This window comes from Pan troglodytes, chromosome 14, assembly GCF_028858775.2.
Source record: "Pan troglodytes isolate AG18354 chromosome 14, NHGRI_mPanTro3-v2.0_pri, whole genome shotgun sequence".
NCBI lineage: Eukaryota > Metazoa > Chordata > Mammalia > Primates > Hominidae > Pan > Pan troglodytes.
The window spans coordinates 4649925-4668749 of NC_072412.2; the positions used below are offsets into that span (position 1 = coordinate 4649925).

The 18825-nt window shown below is 54.0% G+C and overlaps 1 pseudogene; it reads left to right on the forward strand.

Moving 5' to 3' along the window:
- Positions 1-2086: 2086 nt before the first annotated feature.
- LOC134808237 (double homeobox protein 4-like protein 4) lies at positions 2087-8512 on the forward strand (annotated as a pseudogene).
- Positions 8513-18825: the final 10313 nt, after the last annotated feature.

Here is an 18825-nt window from a genome sequence, read left to right on the forward strand (position 1 = left end):
TATATCACAAAGGCCCCTGTAGGCAAAGCCCAGACAATTATTACATCACCTCGGTGAGCAGTGGAGAGATCTGTCACAATGCCCATGATGGCAGAGCTTAGACAAGGGTTACATCACCTGGGTCATCAGTGCAGAGATGTGTCACAATGCGACCATAGGCAGATCCAAGACAAGAATCTGTCACCTGGGCGATCAAGGCAGAGATATGTGAGAATTCCCGTGTAGGCAGAGCCTAGACAAGTGTTACATCACCTAGGTTATCAGTGCAGGTATAAGTCATAAAGCCTCCTGTAGGCAGATCATAGACAAGAGTTCCCTCCCAGGGTGATCAATGCAGAGAGGTGTCGCAAAGACCCTGTAGGCAGAGCCAAGACAAGAGTTTCATCACTTGGTTGATCAGTTCAGAGATGTGTCACAATGTCCATGTAGGCAGATCTAAGACAAGAGTCCATCATCTGGGTGATCAGTGCAGAGATATATACCAATGTCCCCTGTAGGCAGTTCCTAGACAAGAGTTGCATCACCTCAGAGATCAGTGCATACATATGACACAAAGCCTTCTGTAGGCAAAGCACATACAAGGATTACATCACCTAGGTGATCAGTGCAGTGATATGTCACACAAATCCCTGTAGACAGATCCTAGACAAGAGTTACATCACCTGGGTGATCAGTGCAGATATTTGACACAATGCCCACATAGACAGAGACTTGACAACACTTCCATCACCTGGGTGATCAGTGCAGAGATATCTCACAAATCCCCCTCTAGGCAGAGTATAGAGAAGAGTCCCATCACCTGGGTGATCAGTGCAGGGATATTTTACAATGCCCCCTGTAGGCAGAGAGTGGACAAGAGTTACATAACCTAGGTGATCTGTGCAGAGCTATGTCAAAACGCCCCTGTAGGCAGAGCCTAGGTAAATGTTACATCACCTGGGTGATCAGTGCAGAAATAGGTCGCAAAGCCCCTGTATTCAGAGCCTAAACAAGAGTTACATCACCTGGGTGATCAGTGCAGAAATATGGCCCAAAGCCCCTGTAGGCCGAGCCTAGACACGAGTTACATCTCCTGGGTGATCAGTGCAGATATATGTCACAATGCCCCCATAGGCAGATCCAACACAAGAGTTACATCACCTAGGTGATCAGTGTAGAGATATGTCACAATGTCCCCATAGGCAGAGCCTATACAAAAGTCCCATCACCTGGGTGATCAGTGAAGAGATATGTCACAAAGACCCTGTAGGCAGATCGTAGACAAGAGTTACACCACTTTGTTGATCAGTTCAGAGATGTGTCATGCTGACTGTTTGCTCCCAGAGCTCTCCGGGCACCCGGAAACATGCAGGAAAGGGTGGAAGACCCACATGGTGCCAACGCTCTCCTTGCAAGTTTCCAAACCAGCCACACTGCAGACTCCCCATGTTGCGGCACATGGGTATCCATCGTCAGGCCATCACGCCGGGGAGGCATCTTATCTCTGGGGTCTCGCCGTGGTCTCCTACGTGGAAATGAATGAGAGCCACAGGCCTGCGTGTGTGAGACTGTCTCGGCAACGGCGACAACCACAGGCACTGCCTCCTTCACAGAGAGAGGGCCTGGAACACTCCAGACTCCCACGGAGGTTCACTTCCACACTCCCCTCCAACTTCCCAGGCCGGTTTCTCCCTGCTGAAGATGCGTGGGAGCCCAGAGAGTGGATTCCAGTTCCCGCGGGTTTCCTAGAGAGGTCCAGAAAGCCAGCCCCCAAAACGCACCCCCCTCACCACTTCCCCCTGGCCCCCTTCCTTTTCGTCTCTCCGGCCCCACCACCGCCATCACCACGCCCTCTTCCCACACCCCACCACCCGTTGACGCCCTGGGACCCTTCCGGTGTGGGGCGTGCTGTCCCAGGGCTTACCGCCATTCATGAAGGGGTGGAGCCTGCCTGCCTGAGGGCCTTTATAAGAGCCACTGGCTGGCTGTCTCGGCAGGCCTCCTGGCTGCACCTGCCACAGTGCACAGGCTGGCTGAGGTGCACCGGAGCCTGCCAGCCTCTCTCTGCCCCTGTCCGTCCTAGAAATTCTGGCTGGGGCTCCCCGCGATGGCCCTCCTGACACCTTCGGACTGCACCCTCCCCGCAGAAGCCCGGGGATGGGGATGGCGACGGAGACTCATTTAGACCCAGAGCCAAAGCTAGGCCCTGCGAGCCTGCTTTGAGTGGAACCCATAGCCGGGCATCGCCACCAGAGACCGACTGACCCAGGCCATCAGCATTCTGGAGCCCAGGGTCCAGATTTGGTTTCAGAATGAGAGGTCATGCCAGCTGAGGCAGCACCGGCGGGAATCTTGGCCCTGGCCTGGGAGACGTGGCCCACAAGAAGGCAGGAAAAAGCGGACCACCGTCACCAGATCCCAGACCGCCCTGCTCCTCCGAGCCTTTGAGAAGGATCGCTTTCCAGGCATCGCTGCCAGGGAAGAGCTGGCCAGAGAGACGGGCCTTCCAGAGTACAGGATTCAGATCTGGTTTCAGAATCGAAGGGCCAGGCACCCGGGACAGGCTGACAGGGCGCCAGTGCAGGTAGGCGGCCTGTGCATCGCGGCCCCCGTCGGGTGTCACCCTGCTCCCTTGTGGGTCGACTTCGCCCACACTGGCGAGTGGGGAACGGGGCTTCCCGCACCCCACATGCCCTGTGCGCCTGGGGCTCTCCCACAGGGGGCTTTCGTGAGCCAGGGAGCGTGGGCCGTCACCGTGCTCAAGAACAGCCAGGCCTCGTCGGCAGAGGGGATATCCCAACCTGCCCCGGCAAGTGGGTATTTTCCCTAGGCAGCCCCGTCTCCTGCGGAAGGGTCGCTCTCCCACCCTCAGGCTCCTTGGTGGCCTCCGCACCCAGGGAAAACCCGGGATGACCCGGACTCGCAGCCTGACATCCTGCCGGGCCCATGCGCGGTGGGACAGCCTGGGCCCGCTCAAGCGGGGCCACAGGGTCAAGGTGTGCTTGCGCCACCTGCATCCCAGGGGAGTCTGTGGTGGTGCTGAGGCCGGGGTCCACAGGTCCCCAGGACGGTGTGGGTACCCCAAGCTGCGGCATCTCCAACTCGCCTGCCTGCGTCCCCTGAGGCCTCCACGCGGTAAGGTCAGATGCAAGGCTTCCGGCACCCCCCCAGGCGCTCCAGGAGCCAGTGCGCTCATCTGCACACCCCTCCGGCCGGGTGCTGGATGGGCTCCTGGCGAGCCCGGAGTTTCTGCAGCAGGCGCAACCTTTCCTAGAAACGGAGGCCCTGGGGGAGCTGGAGGCCTTGGAAGAGGCCGCCTCGCTGGAAGCACCCCTCAGTGAGGAAGAATACTGGGCTCTGCTGGAGGAGCTTTAAGATGCGGGGTTGGGACGGGGTCGGGCACGGGAAGGGTGGTGGCCTCTCTTTCATTGGGAAGACATGGCTGGCTATGGAGATCGTGTCTTACCCCTGCCCCCTCCACCGGGCTGACGGGCCTGGGATTCCTGCCTTCTTGGTCTAGGCCCAGTGAGAGACTCCACACAGCAGAGAACTGCCAATCATTCCTGGGCATCCCGGGTATCCCAGAGCCGGCGCAGGTACCAGCAGGTGGTCAACCTACTGTGCTCGCGCGGGTTTGCGGGCAGTTGCCTGGGCTGTGGGAGGAGCCCGGGCAGAGCTCTCATACCTTTCCAAAACCCCAGCACCGCCTGACCATCCCTTCCCCACCCCACCCCCCACCCCCTGAATAGGCCTCCTCAGCTGTGCTGTGTGGAGACCCCTGTCCTGTAAAACACCCGGCCCGTGCAGCACCCAGGCCTGACTCCCCTCCAGCGGCTCGCCTCCTCTGTGCCTCCGCACCACTGTCGCCGGCCTGCCCGTGTCCCTGCAGCCTCCCAGCTGCCACCATGGAGCTCCTGGCGGTGGAATGCAGACCTATAGCTCTCTTTACCGGCCTCCTGGCTAGACCTGCGCTCATTGAGCACCACGGCTGACATGCAAGGGAGACCGCTGGCCTCTCTGTGCCCTTGTCCATCCGTGAAATTCTGGCTGAGGCTCTCCCAACACCTTCCGACGCTCTTTGTTCAAAGCCTGGAGAATAGTTTCATCCCCTGGATGATCACTTCAGAAATATGTCACAATGCCCCCTCCCTGTGGAGCCTAGAGAAGATTTGCATCATTTGGGTGATCAGTGCAGAGATATATCACAATGTCCCCTTTGCAAAAAGCCTGGAAATGATTTACATCACCTCGGTGATCAGTGCATAGGTATGTCAGAAATCCCCAGTTTGCTGAACCTAGACAAGGGTTACATCACTTAGGTGATCAGTCGAGAGATATGTGAAAATTCCCGTGTAGACAGAGCCTAGACAAGTGTTCCATCACCTAGTGATCAGTGCAGAGATAAGTCATAATGCCTCCTATAGGCAGAGTGTAGACAAATGTTTCCTCCCTGGGGTGATCAGTGCAGAGACATGTCACAAAGCCACTGAAAGCAGAACCTTGACAAGGGTTCCATCACCTTTTTGATCAGTGGAAATGTATATCACAAAGCCCCCAATAGGCAAAGCCCAGACAATTTTTACAGCACCTGGGTGAGCAGTGGAGTGATCTGTCACAATGCCCCTGTAGGCAGAGCTTAGACAAGGGTTACATCACCTGGGTGATCAGTGCAGAGATATGTCAAAACGCTCCTGTAGGCTGAACCTAGACAGGAGTTACACCAAAGGGCGATCAGTGCAGAGATAGGTGAGAATTCCCGGGTAGGCAAAGCCTAGACAAGTGTTACATCACCTAGGATATCAGTGCAGGTATAAGTCATAAAGCCTCCTGTAGGCAGAGCATAGATAAAAGTTCCCTACCCAGGGTGATTAGTGCAGAGAAGTGTCACAAATCCCCTGTAGGCAGAGCGTAGACAAGAGATTCATCACTTGTTTGATCAGTTCAGAGATGTCTCACAATGAACATGTAGGCAGATCCAAGTCAAGAGTCCATCATCTGGGTGATCAGTGCAACATATGTACCAATGTCCCCTGTATGCAGTGCCTAGACAAGAGTTGCATCACCTCACAGGTCAGTGTCTGGATATGTCATAAAGCCTTCTATAGCCAAATCCCATACAAGGCTTACATCACTTAGGTGATCAGTGCAGTGATATATCACACAAATCTCTGTAGACAGAGCCTAGACAAGACTTCCATCACCTGGTTGGTCAGTACAGAGATATGTCACAAATCCCCCTCTAGGCAGAGGATAGAGAAGAGTCCCATCACCTGGGTGATCAGTGCAGTGATATTTCACAATGACCCCTGTAGGTACAGAGTGGACATGAGTTACATAACCTAGGTGATCTGTGTAGAGATACTTCACAATCTCCCCTGTAGGTGGAGCCTAGACAAGAGTGACGTCACCTGGGTGATCAGTGCAGAAATATGTCACAAAGCCCCTGTAGGCAGAGACTAGAGAAGAGTTACATCACCTGGGTGATCAGTGCAGAAATAAGTCACAAAGCCCCTGTAGGCAGAGCCTAGACAAGAGTTACATCTCCTGGGTTATCAATGCAAAGATATATCACAAAGCCCCCTGTAGAAAAATCCCAGAAAATTGTTACATCACCTGGGTGATCAGTGGAGATATCTGTCACAATTCCCCTTTAGGCACAGCTTACGCAAGCGTTACATCACATCAGTGATCAGTGCAGAGATATGTCACTATGCCCCCATAGGCCGATCCAACACAAGAGTCCATCACCTGGGTGATCAGTGCAGAAATATGCCATAATGCCGCCAGTAGGCAGATATAGACAAGAGTTACATCACCTGCGTGATCACTGCAGAGATATGTCACAAAGCCCCTGTAGGCAGAGCCTAGACAAGAGTCCCATCAACTGGGTGATCAGTGCAGAGTTATGTCACAATGCTGTCTTTTAGCGGAGCCAAGACAAGGGTAACATCACCTGGGTGATCAGTGCAGAGATGTGTCACAAGCCCCCTGTAGCCAGAGCCTAGACAAGAGTTACATCAGCTGTGTGATCAGTGCAGTGACATGTCACAATGTCACTGTAGCCATATCCTTGACAAAAGTGACATCACCTGGGTGATCAGTGCGGAGATATGTCACAATGTCTCCAGTAGGCAGAGCCTAGACAAGAGTTACATCACCGGGGTGATCAGGGCAGAGATATGTCACAACGCCCCCTGTAAGCAGATCCCAGACAACAGTTGCATCACCTCGGTTATCAGTGCAGAGATATGTCTCAATGCCCCCTGTCGGCAAAGCCTATACAAGAGTTACATCATCTCGGTGATCAGTGCAGTGATATGTCAAAATACCCCTGTAGGCAGAGCCTAGACAAGAGTTACATCACCTGGGTGATCAGTGCAGAGATATGTCACAATGCCCCCTGTAGGCAGTGCATGGAGAATAGTTGCATCACTTGCGTGATCAGTGCAGAGATATGTCTCAATGTCCTCTGTAGGCAGAGCATAGATAAGAGTTGCGTCACCTGGGTGATCAGTGCAGAGATATGTCACAATGTCCCCTGTAGGCAAAGACTAGGCAAGAGTTACAACACCATTGTCATCAGTTCAGGGATATGTGAAAACGCCCCTGTAGGCAGAGCCTAGACAAGAGTTACACCACCTAGTTGATCAGTGCAGTGATATTTCACAATCCCACCTGTAGCAAGTTCCTAGAAAAGAGTTGAATCACCTCCGTGATCAGTGCAGAGATATGTAACAATGCCACTGCAGGCAGAGCCTAGACAATAGATACATGACCTAGGTGATCAGTGCAGAGATACATCGCAATGTCCCTGTAGGCAGAGCCTTCACAAGTGGTACATCACCTGCGTGATAATTGCTGGGTTATGTCACAAAGCACCCTGTAGGCAGATCCTAGAAAGGAGTTACATCACCTATGTGATCAGTGCAGAGATATGTCAAAATTCCCTGTAGGCAGTGCTTATAAAATTTTTATATCACCTAAGTGATCAGTGCAGAGATATGTCACAAAGCTCCTGTAGGCAGAACTTAGATGAGTTACATCACCTGGGTGATCAGTGCAAAGTTATGTCACAAAGCCCCCTGTAGGCAAAGCCTAGAAAATAGTTACATCACTTGGGTGATCAGTGGTGAGATCTCTCACAATTCCCCTGTAGGCAGAGCTTATACAGCAGTTATATCACCTGGGTGATCAGTGCAGACATATGTCACAATGCCCCCATAGGCAGATCCAAGACAAGAGTCTGTCACCTGGGTGATCAGTGAAGAAATACGTCACAATGCCCCGTTATGCAGAGACAAACAAAAGCCCCATCACCTGGATGATCAGTGCAGAGTTATGTCACAAAGTCCCTTTAGGCGGATCCTAGACAAGTGTTGCATCACTTGGATGATCAGTGCAGAGATATGTCACAATGCCACTGTACGCAGAGCCTAGACAAGGGTTACATGAGCTAGGTGATCAGTGCAGAGATACATCGCAATGACCCTGAAGGCAGAGCCTTGACAAGTTATATATCAATTGGGTAATCATTTCAGGGATATGTCACAAAGCACCCTGTAGGCAGATCCTAGGGAAGAGTTATATCACCTGGGTGATCAGTGCAGGGATATGTCACAAGCCCCCTTTAGGCAGAGCCTATACAAGGGTTATATCACCTGGGTGATCAGTGCAGTGATATGTCACAATGCCGTGTATCCAGAGCCTAGACTAAAGTTACAGCACCTGGGAGATCAGTGCAGAGATATGTCACAAGGTCCCCAGTAGGCAGAGACCAGGCATGAGTTGGATCACCTCGGTATCACTGCAGAGATATGTCTCAATCCCCCTGTGGGCACGGCCAAGACAAGAGTTACATCACCTGGGTGATCAGCGCAGAGATATGTGACAAGGCCCCATTAAGCAGAGCCTAGACAATAGTTACATCACCTGAATGATCAGTGTAGAGATCTCCAAACCTGCCCCGGCAAGCAGGGATTTTGCGTACGCTGCCCCGGCTCCTCCAGAAGGGGTGCTCTCCCACCCTCAGGCTCCTCGGTGGTCTCTGCACCCGGGCAAAAGCCGGGAGGCCCGGGACCCGCAGCGCGACGGCCTGCCGGGCCCTTGTGTGGTGGGACAGCCTGGGCCTGCTCTAGGGGGGCCACAGGGCCAAGGAGTGCTTGCGCCACCTGCGTCCCAGGGGAGTCCATGGTGGGGCTGAGGCCAGGGTCCCCAGGTCACCAGGGCGGCGTGGGAACCCCAAGCCGGGGCAGATGCAGCTCGCCAGCCCGCTCCCCCAGAAGTGTCCGCATGGCAGGTGCAGATTCGAGGCATCCCGGCGCCTTTCCAGGCTCTCCAGGAGCTGGGGCGCTCGTCTGCACTCCCCTCTGGCCTGCTGCTGGATGAGCTCCTGGCGAGCCCGGAGTTTCTGCAGCAGACGCAACCTTTCCTAGAAACAGAGGCCCCGAGGTAGCTGGAGGCCTTGGAAGAGGCCGCCTCGCTGGAAGCACCCCTAAGCGAGGAAGAATACCGGGCTCAGCTGGAGGAGCTTTAGGACCCAGGGTTGGGACGGGGTCGGGTCGGGGCAGGGCGGTGGCCTCTCTTTCAAGGGGAACACCTGGCTGGCTATGGAGTGGCGTGTCTTCCCACCACCACCTCCACCGGGCTGACAGGCCTGGGATTCCTGCCTTCTAGGTCTAGGCCCAGTGAGAGACTCCACAGAGCGGAGAATTGCCATTCTTTCCTGGGCATCCTGGGGATCCCATAACAGGCCCAGGTACCAGCAGATGGGCCACCTACTGCATACGGCAGGTTTGCGGGCAGCCACCTGGGCTGTGGGAGCAGCCCGGGCAGAGCTCTCATGCCTTTCCACCACTTCACCCCAGCCTGACCAACCCCTCCCCACACCCACCCCTGACACCCGGAAAATGTGTCCTCTCCTGGGCTGGGTGGAGACCCCCGTTCCGCGAAACACCGCACCCACGCAGCGTCCTGGCCTCACACCCTTCCGGCGGCTCGTCTCCTCTGTGCCTCCGTGCCACCGTCGCCAGCCTGCCCGTAACCCTGCAGCCTCCCAGCTGTCACCATGGAGCGCCTGGTGTGGGAACGCAGACTTCTAGCTCTCTTTGCCAGCCTCCTGGCTACACCTGCGCTCATTGTGCACCCCGGCTGACGTGCAAGGGAGCCCACTGGCCTCTCTGTGCCCTTGTCCATCCGTGAAATTCCAGCTGAGTCTCTCCCAACACCTTCCGATGCTCTTTAGTCAAAGCCTGGAGAATAGTTACATCTCCTGGATGTTAAGTTCAGAAATCTGTCACAATGCCCCTCCCTGAGGAGCCTAGAGAAGACTTCCATCATTTGGGTAATCAGTGCAGAGATATCTCACAATGTCCCTTGTAAAAAAGCCTGGAAATGATTTATGTCACCTCGGTGATCAGTGCATAGGTATGTCAGAAATCCCCAGTAGGCTGAACCTAGACAAGGCTTACATCACTTAGGTGATCAGTGTAGAGGTATGTGAAAATTCCCGTGTAGACAGAGCCTAGACAAGTGTTACATCACCTACTGATCAGTGAAGGGAAAAGTCGTAAAGCCTCCGGTAGGCAGAGTGTAGAAAAGTGTATCCTACCTGGGGTGATCGGTGCAGAGATATGTCACAAAGCACCTGTAAGCAGAACCTTGACAAGTGTTACATCACCTGTTTGATCAGTGGAAATGTACATCACAAAGCCCCCTGTAGGCAAAGCCCAGACAATTGTTACATCACCTGGGCAACAGTGGAGAGATCTGTCACAATGCCCCTGTAGGCAGAGCTTAGACAAGGGTTACATCACCTGGTTGATCAGTGCAGAGATATGTCAAAACGTTCCTGTAGGCTGAACTTAGACAGGAGTTACATCACCTGGTTGATCAGTGCAGAGATATGTGAGAATGCCCGTGTAGGCAGAGACTAGACAAGTGTTACATCACCTAGGTTATCAGTGCAGGTATAAGTCATAAAGTCTCCTGTATGCAGAGCATATACAAGAGTTCGCTCCCCACGGTGATCAGTGCAGAGATGTGTAAGAAAGCCCATGAAGGCAGAGCCTAGAAAAGAGTTCATCACTAGGTTGATCTGTTCATAGATGTGTCACAATTTCCATGATGGCAGATCTAAGACAAGAGTCCATCACCTGGGTGATCAGTGCAGAGATATGTACCAATGTCCCCTGTAGGCAGTGCCTAGACAAGAGTTGCATCACCTCAGAAGTCAGTGCATAGATATGTCACAAAGCCTTCTGTAGGCAAAGCCCATAAAAGGCTTACATCACCTGGGTGATCAGTGCTGTGATACGTCACAAAAATCCCTGTAGATAGAGCCAAGAAAAGAGTTACATTGCCTGGGTGATCAGTGCAGATATTTGACACAAAGGCCCCATAGACAGAGCCTAGACAAGACTTCCATCACCTGGGTGATCAGTCAAGAGATATGTCACAAATCGCCCTCTAGGAAGACTATAGAGAAGAGTTCCATCACCTGGGTGATCAGTGCAGAGATATTTCACAATGTCTCCTGTAGGCAGAGAGTGGACAAAGTTACATAACCTAGGTGATCTGTGTAGAGATATGTCACAATACAACCTGTAGGTTTAACCTAGACGAGAGTTACATCACCTGGGAGATCAGTGCAGAGATACGTCACAATACCCCATCTAGGTGGAGCCTAGTCAATAGTTACATCACCTGGGTGATCAGTGCAGAGATATGTCACAAGCCCCCTGTAGGCAGAGCCTAGACAAGAGTTATATTACCTGGGTGATCAGTGCAGTGATATGTCACAATGTCGTGTAGCCAGAGCCTAGAATACAGTTACAGCACCTGGGAGATCAGTGCAGAGATATGTCACAATGTCCCCAGTAGGCAGAGACCAGGCAAGAGTTGGATCACCTTGGGATCAGTGCAGAAATATGTCTCAATCCCCCTGGTGGCACAACCTAGACAAGAGTTACATCACCTCGGTTAACAGTGCAGAGATATGTCAAAATGCCCCTGTAGGCAGAGCCTACACAAGTGTTACATCACTTGGGTGATCAGTGCAGAGACATGTCACAATACCCCCTGTTAGCAGAGCCTAGACAGGAGGTACATCACCTTGGTGATCAGTGCAGAGATGTGTGACAAGGCCCCTTTAAGCAGAGCCTAGACAATAGTTACACCACCTGAGTGATCAGTGCAGAGATCTGTCACAATTCCCCTTTAGGCAGAGCTTAGACCAGAGTTACATCACCTGGGTGATCAGTGCAGAGATATGTCACAATGCCACCATAGGCAAATCCAAGACAAGAGTCCATCACCTGTGTGATCAGTGCAGAATTATGTGACAATGCCCCCAGTAGGCAGACCCTAGAAAAGAGTCCCTTCACCTGTGTGATCAGCGCAGAGATATTTCGCAATGCTCCTGCAGGCAGAGCGTAAGCAAGAGTTACATCACCTAGATGATCCGTGCAGAGATATGTCACAAGGCCCCCTATAGGCAGATCCTGGACAAGAGTTATGTCACCTCGGTGATCAATGCAGTGATATGTCTCTATGCCCCATAGGCAGAGCCTAGTCAAGCGTTACATCACCTGGGTGATCAGTGCAGAGATATATGACAAGGCCCCTTTAAGCAGAGCCTAGACAATAGTTACATCACCTGAGTGATCAGTGCAGAGATATGTCACAAAGCCCCTGTAGGCAGAGCCTAGACAAGTCTTACATCACTTTGTTGATCAATTCAGAGATGTGTCATCCTGACTGTTTGCTCCCGGAGCTCTGTGGGCACCCAGTAACATGCATGGAAGGGTGGAAGACCGGCATGGTGCCTTCGCTCTCCTTGCCAGTTTCCAATCCGGCCACACTGCAGACTCCCCATGTGGCCGAACACGGGAATCCATCGTCAGGCCATCACGCCTGGGAGGCATCTTCTCTCTGGGGTCTCGCTCTGGTCTCCTACGTGGAAATGAACGAGAGCCACACGCCTGCGTGTGTGAGACTGTCCCGGCAACGGCGACACCCACAGGCACTGCCTCCTTCACGGAGAGAGGGCCTGGAACACTCAAGACTCCCATGGAAGTTCAGTTCCACACTCCCCTCCACCCTCCCAGGCCAGTTTCTCCCTGCTGAAGATGCGTGGGAGCCCACAGAGCGGCTTCCACTTCCCGCGGGATTCCTGGAGAGGTCCCGAGAGCCAGCCCTGGAAAAGCGACCCCTCACCCCTTCCCCCTCACCCCCTTTCTCTTCGTGCCTCTGTCGCCACCACCGCCATCACCACGCCCTTCCCCCCCACCCCAAAACCCCCCGGCCGCAGGCCTCGACCCCTGGGACCCTTCCAGGGTTCGGCGGGCTGTTCCAGGGCTCACCAGCATTCATGAAGTGGTGGAGCCTGCCTGTATGCGGTCCTTTATAAGAGCCGCTGGCTGTCTGTCCGGGCAGGCCTCCTGGCTGCACCTGCCGCAGTGCACAGGCAGGCTGAGGTGCACGGGAGCCCACTGACCTCTCTCTGCCCATGTCCGTCCGTGAAATTCCGGCCCGGGCTCTCCGCGATGGCCCTCCCGATACCTTCGGACGGCACCCTCCCGGCAGAAGCCAAGGGATGGGGATGGCGAAGGAGACTTGCTTGGACCCCGAGCCAAGCGAGGTCCTGGGAGCCTGCTTTGAATGGAACCCCTACCCGGCCATCACCACCAGAGAACGGCTGACCCAGGCCATCGGCATTCCAGAGCCCAGGGTCCAGATTCGGTTTCAGAATGAGAGGGCACACAAGCTGAGGAAGCACCGGCGGGAATCTTGGCCCTGGCCCGGGAGACATGGCCTGCAAGAAGGCAGGTGAAAGCAGACCACCGTCTCCGGATCCCAGACCACCATTCTCCTCTGAGCCGTTGAGAAGGATCACTTTACAGGCATCGCTGCCAGGGAAGAGCTGGTGAGAGAGACGGGCCTCCCGGAGTCCAGGATTCAGAACTGGTTTCAGAATCGAAGGGCCAGGCACCCGGGACAGGCTGGCAGGGTGCCCGCACAGGCAGGCGGCCTGTGCAACACCGCCCCGGGCGCCTGTCACCCTGCTCCCTCGGGGGTCGCCTTCACCCACACCGGCGCGTGGGGAATGGGGCTTCCTGCACCACACGTGCCCTGCGTGCCTGGGGCTCTACAACAGGGGGCTTTCTTGAGCCAGGGAGCGAGGGCTGTCCCTGTGCTCCAGCCCAGCCAGGTCGTGCCAGCAGACGGGATCTCCCAACCTGCCCCGGCAGGCGGGGATTTTGACTATGCCACCCCGGCTCCTCCGGAATGGGCACTCTCTCACCCTCAGGCCCCTCGGTGGCCTCTGCACCCCGGCAAAAGCCAGGAGAACTGAGACACACAGCGCGACGACCTGCCAGGCCCTTGCACGGTGGGACAACCTGAGCCTGCTCAAGCCGGGCCCCAGGGCCAAGGTGTGCTTGCGTCACCCGCGTCCCAGGGGAGTCCGTGGTGGGGCTGGGGCCGGGGTCCCCAGGTCGCCATGGCGGCGTGGGAACCCCAAGCCGGGGCATATCCACCTAGCCAGCCAGCGCCCCTGGAGGCGTCCGAGCAGCAGGGGCAGATGCAATGCATCCCCGCGCCCTCCCAGGCGCTCCAGGAGCCGGGCGCTCGTCTGCACTCCCCTCCGGCCTGCTGCTGGATGAGCTATTGGCAAGCCTGGAGTTTCTGTAGCAGGTGCAACCTTTCCTAGAAAGGGAGGCCCCAGGGGAGCTGGAGGCCTTGGAAGAGGCTGCCTCGCTGGAAGCACCCCTCAGTGAGGAAGAATACCGGGATCTGCTGGAGGAGCTTTAGGACCCAGTGTTGGGATGGGGTCGGGTCGGTGCAGGGCGGTGGCCTCTCTTTCGCGGGGAACACCTGGCTGGCTATGGAGGGGTGTGTCTTCCCCCCGCCCTCTCCACCGGGCTGAACGGCCTGGGATTCCTGCATTCTAGGTCTAGGCTCGGTGAGAGACTCCACACAGCGGAGAACTACCATTCTTTCCTGGGCATCCCGGGTATTGCAGAGCGGGCCCAAGTAACAGCAGGTGGCCCGCATAGTGTGGACACTTCTGTTTGCGCGCAGCCGCCTGGGCTGTGGGAGCAGCCCAGGCAGAGCTATCATGCCTTTCCACCACCCCACCCCCGCCTGAAGATCCCCTCACGCACCCACACCCCACCCCCGGAAAATGCATCCTCCCCTGGGCTGGTTGGAGACCCCCGTCCCGCGAAACACCGGGCCCACGCAGCGTCCAGGTCTGACAACCTTTCGGCGGCTCGCCTCCTCTGCGTCTCCGCGCCACCGTTGCTGGTCCGCTCTTGCCCCTGCAGCTTTCCAGCTGCCACCATAGAGCGCCTGGCGGAGGAACGCAGACATCTAGCTCTCTTTGCCGGCCACCTTGCTAGACCTGCGCTCATTGCACACCCCGGCTGACGTGCAACGGAGCCCGCTGGCCTCTCTGTGCCCTTGTCCATTAGTGAAATTCCGGCTGAGGCTCTCCCAACACCTTCCGACGCTCTTTAGTCAAAGCCTGGAGAATAGTTACATCTCCTCAATGATCAGTTCAGAAATATGTCACAATGCCCCCTCCCTGCGGAACCTAGAGAAGATTTGCATCATTTGGGTGATCAGTGCAGAGATATATCACAATGTCCCCTGTACAAAAAGCCTGGAAATGATTTACATCACCTCAGTGATCAGTGCATAGGTATGTGAGAAATCACCAGTAGGCTGAACAAAGAAAAGGGTTACATCACTTAGGTGATCAGTGTAGAGATATGTGAAAATTCCCGTGCAGACAGAGGCTAGACACGTGTTACATCACCTAGGGATCAATGCAGGGCTAAGTCGTAAAGCCTCCTGTAGGCAGAGTGTAGACAAGTGTTTCCTCCCTGGGGAGATCAGTGCAGAGATATGTCACAAAGCCCCAGTCAGCAGAACCTTGAGAAGGGTTACATCACCTGTTTGATCAGTGGAAATGTATATCACAAAGCCCCCTGAAGGCAAAGCCAAGACAATTGATACATCACCTGGGAGAGCAGTGGAGAGATCTGTCACAATGCCCCTGTAGGCAGAGCTTAGACAAGGGTTACATCACCTGGGTGATCAGTGCAGAGATAAGTCAAAACGCTCCTGCAGGCTGAACCTAGACAGGAGTTACATCACCCGGGTGATCAGTGCAGAGATATGTGAGAATTCCTGTGTAGGCAGAGCCTAGACAAGTGTTACATCACCTAGGTTATCAGTGCAGGTATAAGTCATGAAGCCTCCTGTAGGCAGAGCATAGACAAGAGTTCCCTCCCCAGGGTGATCAATGCAGAGATGTGTCACAAATCCCCTGTAGACAGAGCCTAGACAAGAGTTTCATCACTTGGTTGATCAGTTCAGAGATGTGTCACAATGTCCATGCAGACCGATCTAATACAAGGGTCCATCACCTGGGTGATCAGTGCAGAAATATGCCACAATGCCTCCAGTAGGCACATAGAGACAACAGTTACATCACCCGCGTGATCACTGCAGAGATATGTCACAATGCCCCTGTACGCAGAGACTAAACAAGAGTCCTATCACCTGGGTGATCAGTGCAGAGTTATGTCACAATGCCATTGTAGGCAGAGCCTAGACAAGGGTTACATCAGCTGTGTGATCAGTGAAGTGACATGTCACAATGTCCCTGTAGCCAAGTCATTGAAACTGTGACAATACCTGGGTGATCAGCGTGGAGATATGTCACAATGTCTCCAGTAGGCCGAGCCTAGACAAGAGTTACATCACCTGGGTGATCAGGGCAGAGATATGTCACAATGTCCCCTGTTAGCAGATCCCAGACAAGAGTTGCACCACCTCGGTGATCAGTGCAGAGATATGTCTCAATGCCCGCTGTCGGTGAAGCCTATGCAAGAGTTACATCATCTCGGTGATCAGTGCAGTGATATGTTAAAATGCCCCTGTAGGCAGAGGCTAGGCAAGAGTTACATCACCTGGTTTATCAGTGCAGAGATATCTCACAATACCCCCTGCAAGCAGAGCCTAGAAAAGGGTTACATCACCTGGTTTATCAGTGCAGAGATATCTCAAAATACCCCCTGCAAGCAGAGCCTAGACAAGGGTTACATCACCTGGGTGATCAGTGCAGAGATATGTCATAAATCCCACTTTAGGCAAAGCCTAGACAACTTTTACATCACCTCAGCGATCAGTGCAGAGATATGTCCCAATGTCCCTCTAGGCAGAGCTTAGACAAGAGTCACATCTCCTGGGTGATCAGGGAAGTGATAAGTCACAATGCCCCCATAGGCAGAGCCTTGACAAGAGTTACATAACCCGGGTGATCCGTGCAGAGTAATGTCACAACATCCTCTCTAGGCAGAGACTAGAAAATAGTTACATCACCTGGGTGATCAGTGCAGAGATATGTCACAATGACCCTTGTAGGCAGATCCTAGACAAGAGTTACATCACTTGGATGACGAGTGCAGAGATATGTCACAATGCCACTGTAGGCAGAGCGTAGAGAAGAGTTAAATGACCTAGGTCATCAGTGCAGAGATACATCACCATGTCCCTATAGTCAGAGCCTTGAGAAGTGGTACATCACCTGTGTGATCATTGCAGGGATATGTCGCAAATCACCCTGTAGGCAGATCCTAGAAAATAGTTATATCACCTGGGTTATCAGTGCAGAGATATGTCACAATGCCACTGTAGGCACAGCCTAGACAAGAGTTACAATACCTAGGTGATCAGTGCAGAGATACATCGCAATGCCCCTCTAGGCAGAGCCTTGAAAAGTGGTATATAACCTGGGTGATCATTGCAGGGATATGTCACAAAGCACCCTGTAGGCAGATCCTAGAGAAGAGTTATATCATCAGGGTGATCAGTGCAGAGATATGTCACAAGCCCCCTGTAAGCACAGCCTAGACAAGAGTTATATCACCTGGGTGATCAGTGCAGTGATATGTCACAATGCCGTGTAGCCAGAGCCTAGACTAAAGTTACCGCACCGGGGAGATCAGTGCAGAGAGGTGTCACAATGTCCCCAGTAGGCAGAGACCATGCAAGAGTTGGATCACCTTGGGATCAGTGCAGAGATATGTGTCAATCCCCCTCTGGGCACAGCCTAGACAAGAGTTACATCACCTCGTTTAACAGTGCAGAGATATGTCAAAATGCCCATGTAGGCAGAGCCTACACAAGTGTTCCACCACTTATGTGATCAGGGCAGAGATATGTCACAATACCCCCTTTAAGCAGAGCCTAGGCCAGAGTTACATCACCTGGGTGATCAGTGCAGAGATATATGACAAGGCCCCTTTAAGCAGAGCCTAGACAATAGTTACATCACCTGAGTGATCAGTGCACAGATCTGTCACAATGACCCTTTAGGCAGAGCTTAGGCCAGAGTTACATCACCTGGATGATCAGTGCAGAGATATGTCAGAACGCCCCCATTGGCAAATCCAAGACATGAGTTCGTTACGTGGGTGATCAGTGCAGAAATATGTGACAATGCCCCCAGTAGGCAGAGCCTAGAGAAGAGTCCCATCACCTGGGTGATCAGTGCAGAGATATTTCACAATGCACCTGCAGGCAGAGCGTAAGCAAGTGTTACATCACCTAGATGATCAGGGCAGAGATATGTCACAAGGCCCCCTGTAGGCAGAGCTTGGACAAGTGTTACATCACCTTGGTGATCAATGCAGTGATATGTCACTATGCTCGGTAGGCAGAGCCTAATCACGCGTTACATAACCTGGGTGATCAGTGCAGAGATATGTCTGAAAGCCCCCATATACAGAGCCTAGACAAGAGTCCCATCACCTGGGTGATCTCTGCAGAAATATGTCACAATGCCCCATAGGCAGATCCAACACAAGAGTTACGTCTCCTGGGTGATCAGTGTAGAGATATGTCACAATGACCCCGTAGGCAGAGCCTAGACAAATGTCCCATCACCTGGGTGATCATTGCAGAGATATTTCACAAAGCCCCTGTAGGCACAGCCTAGACAAGGATTACATCACACTGTTGATTTGTTCAGAGATGTGTCATGCTGACTGTTTGCTCCCGGAGCTCTGCGGGCACCCAGAAACATGCAGGGAAGTGTGGAAGACCGACATGGTGCCTTCGCTCTCCTTGCCAGTTTCTAAACCGGCCACACTGCAGACTCCCCATGTTGACGCACACGGGAATCCATCATCAGGCCATCACGCCGGGGAGGCATCTTCTCTCTGGGGTTTCGCTCTGGTCTCCTACGTGGAAATGAAGGAGAGCCACACGCCTGTGCGTGTGAGACTGTCCCGGTAATGGCGACACACACAGGCACTGCCTCCTTCAGGGAGAGAGGTCCTGGAACACTCAAGACTCCCAGGGAAGTTCATATCCACACTCCCCTCCACCGTCCCAGGCAGGTTTCTCCCTGCTGAAGACGCGTGGGAGCCCAGAGAGCCTCTTCCAGTTCCCACGGGATTCCTGGAGAGGTCCAGAGAACAAGCCCCCGAAACGCACACCCCTCACCCCTTCCCCCTCGCCCCCTTCCTCTTTGTCTCTCCAGCCCCACCACCACCATCACCACGCCCACCCACCACTCACCACCACCAGCCGGCCTCAGGCCTCGATGTCCTGGGACATTTCCGGGGTGGGGTGTGCTGTCCCAGGTCTCACCGCCATTCATGAAGTGGTGGAGACTGCCTGCCTGCAGGCCTTTATAAGAGCCGCTGGCTGGCTGTCCGGGGAGGCCTCCTGGCTGCACCTGCCGCAGTGCACAGGCTGGCTGAGGTGCACGGGAGCCTGCCGGCCTCTCTCTGCCCGTGTCCATCCATGAAATTCCAGCCGCGGCTCCCCGCG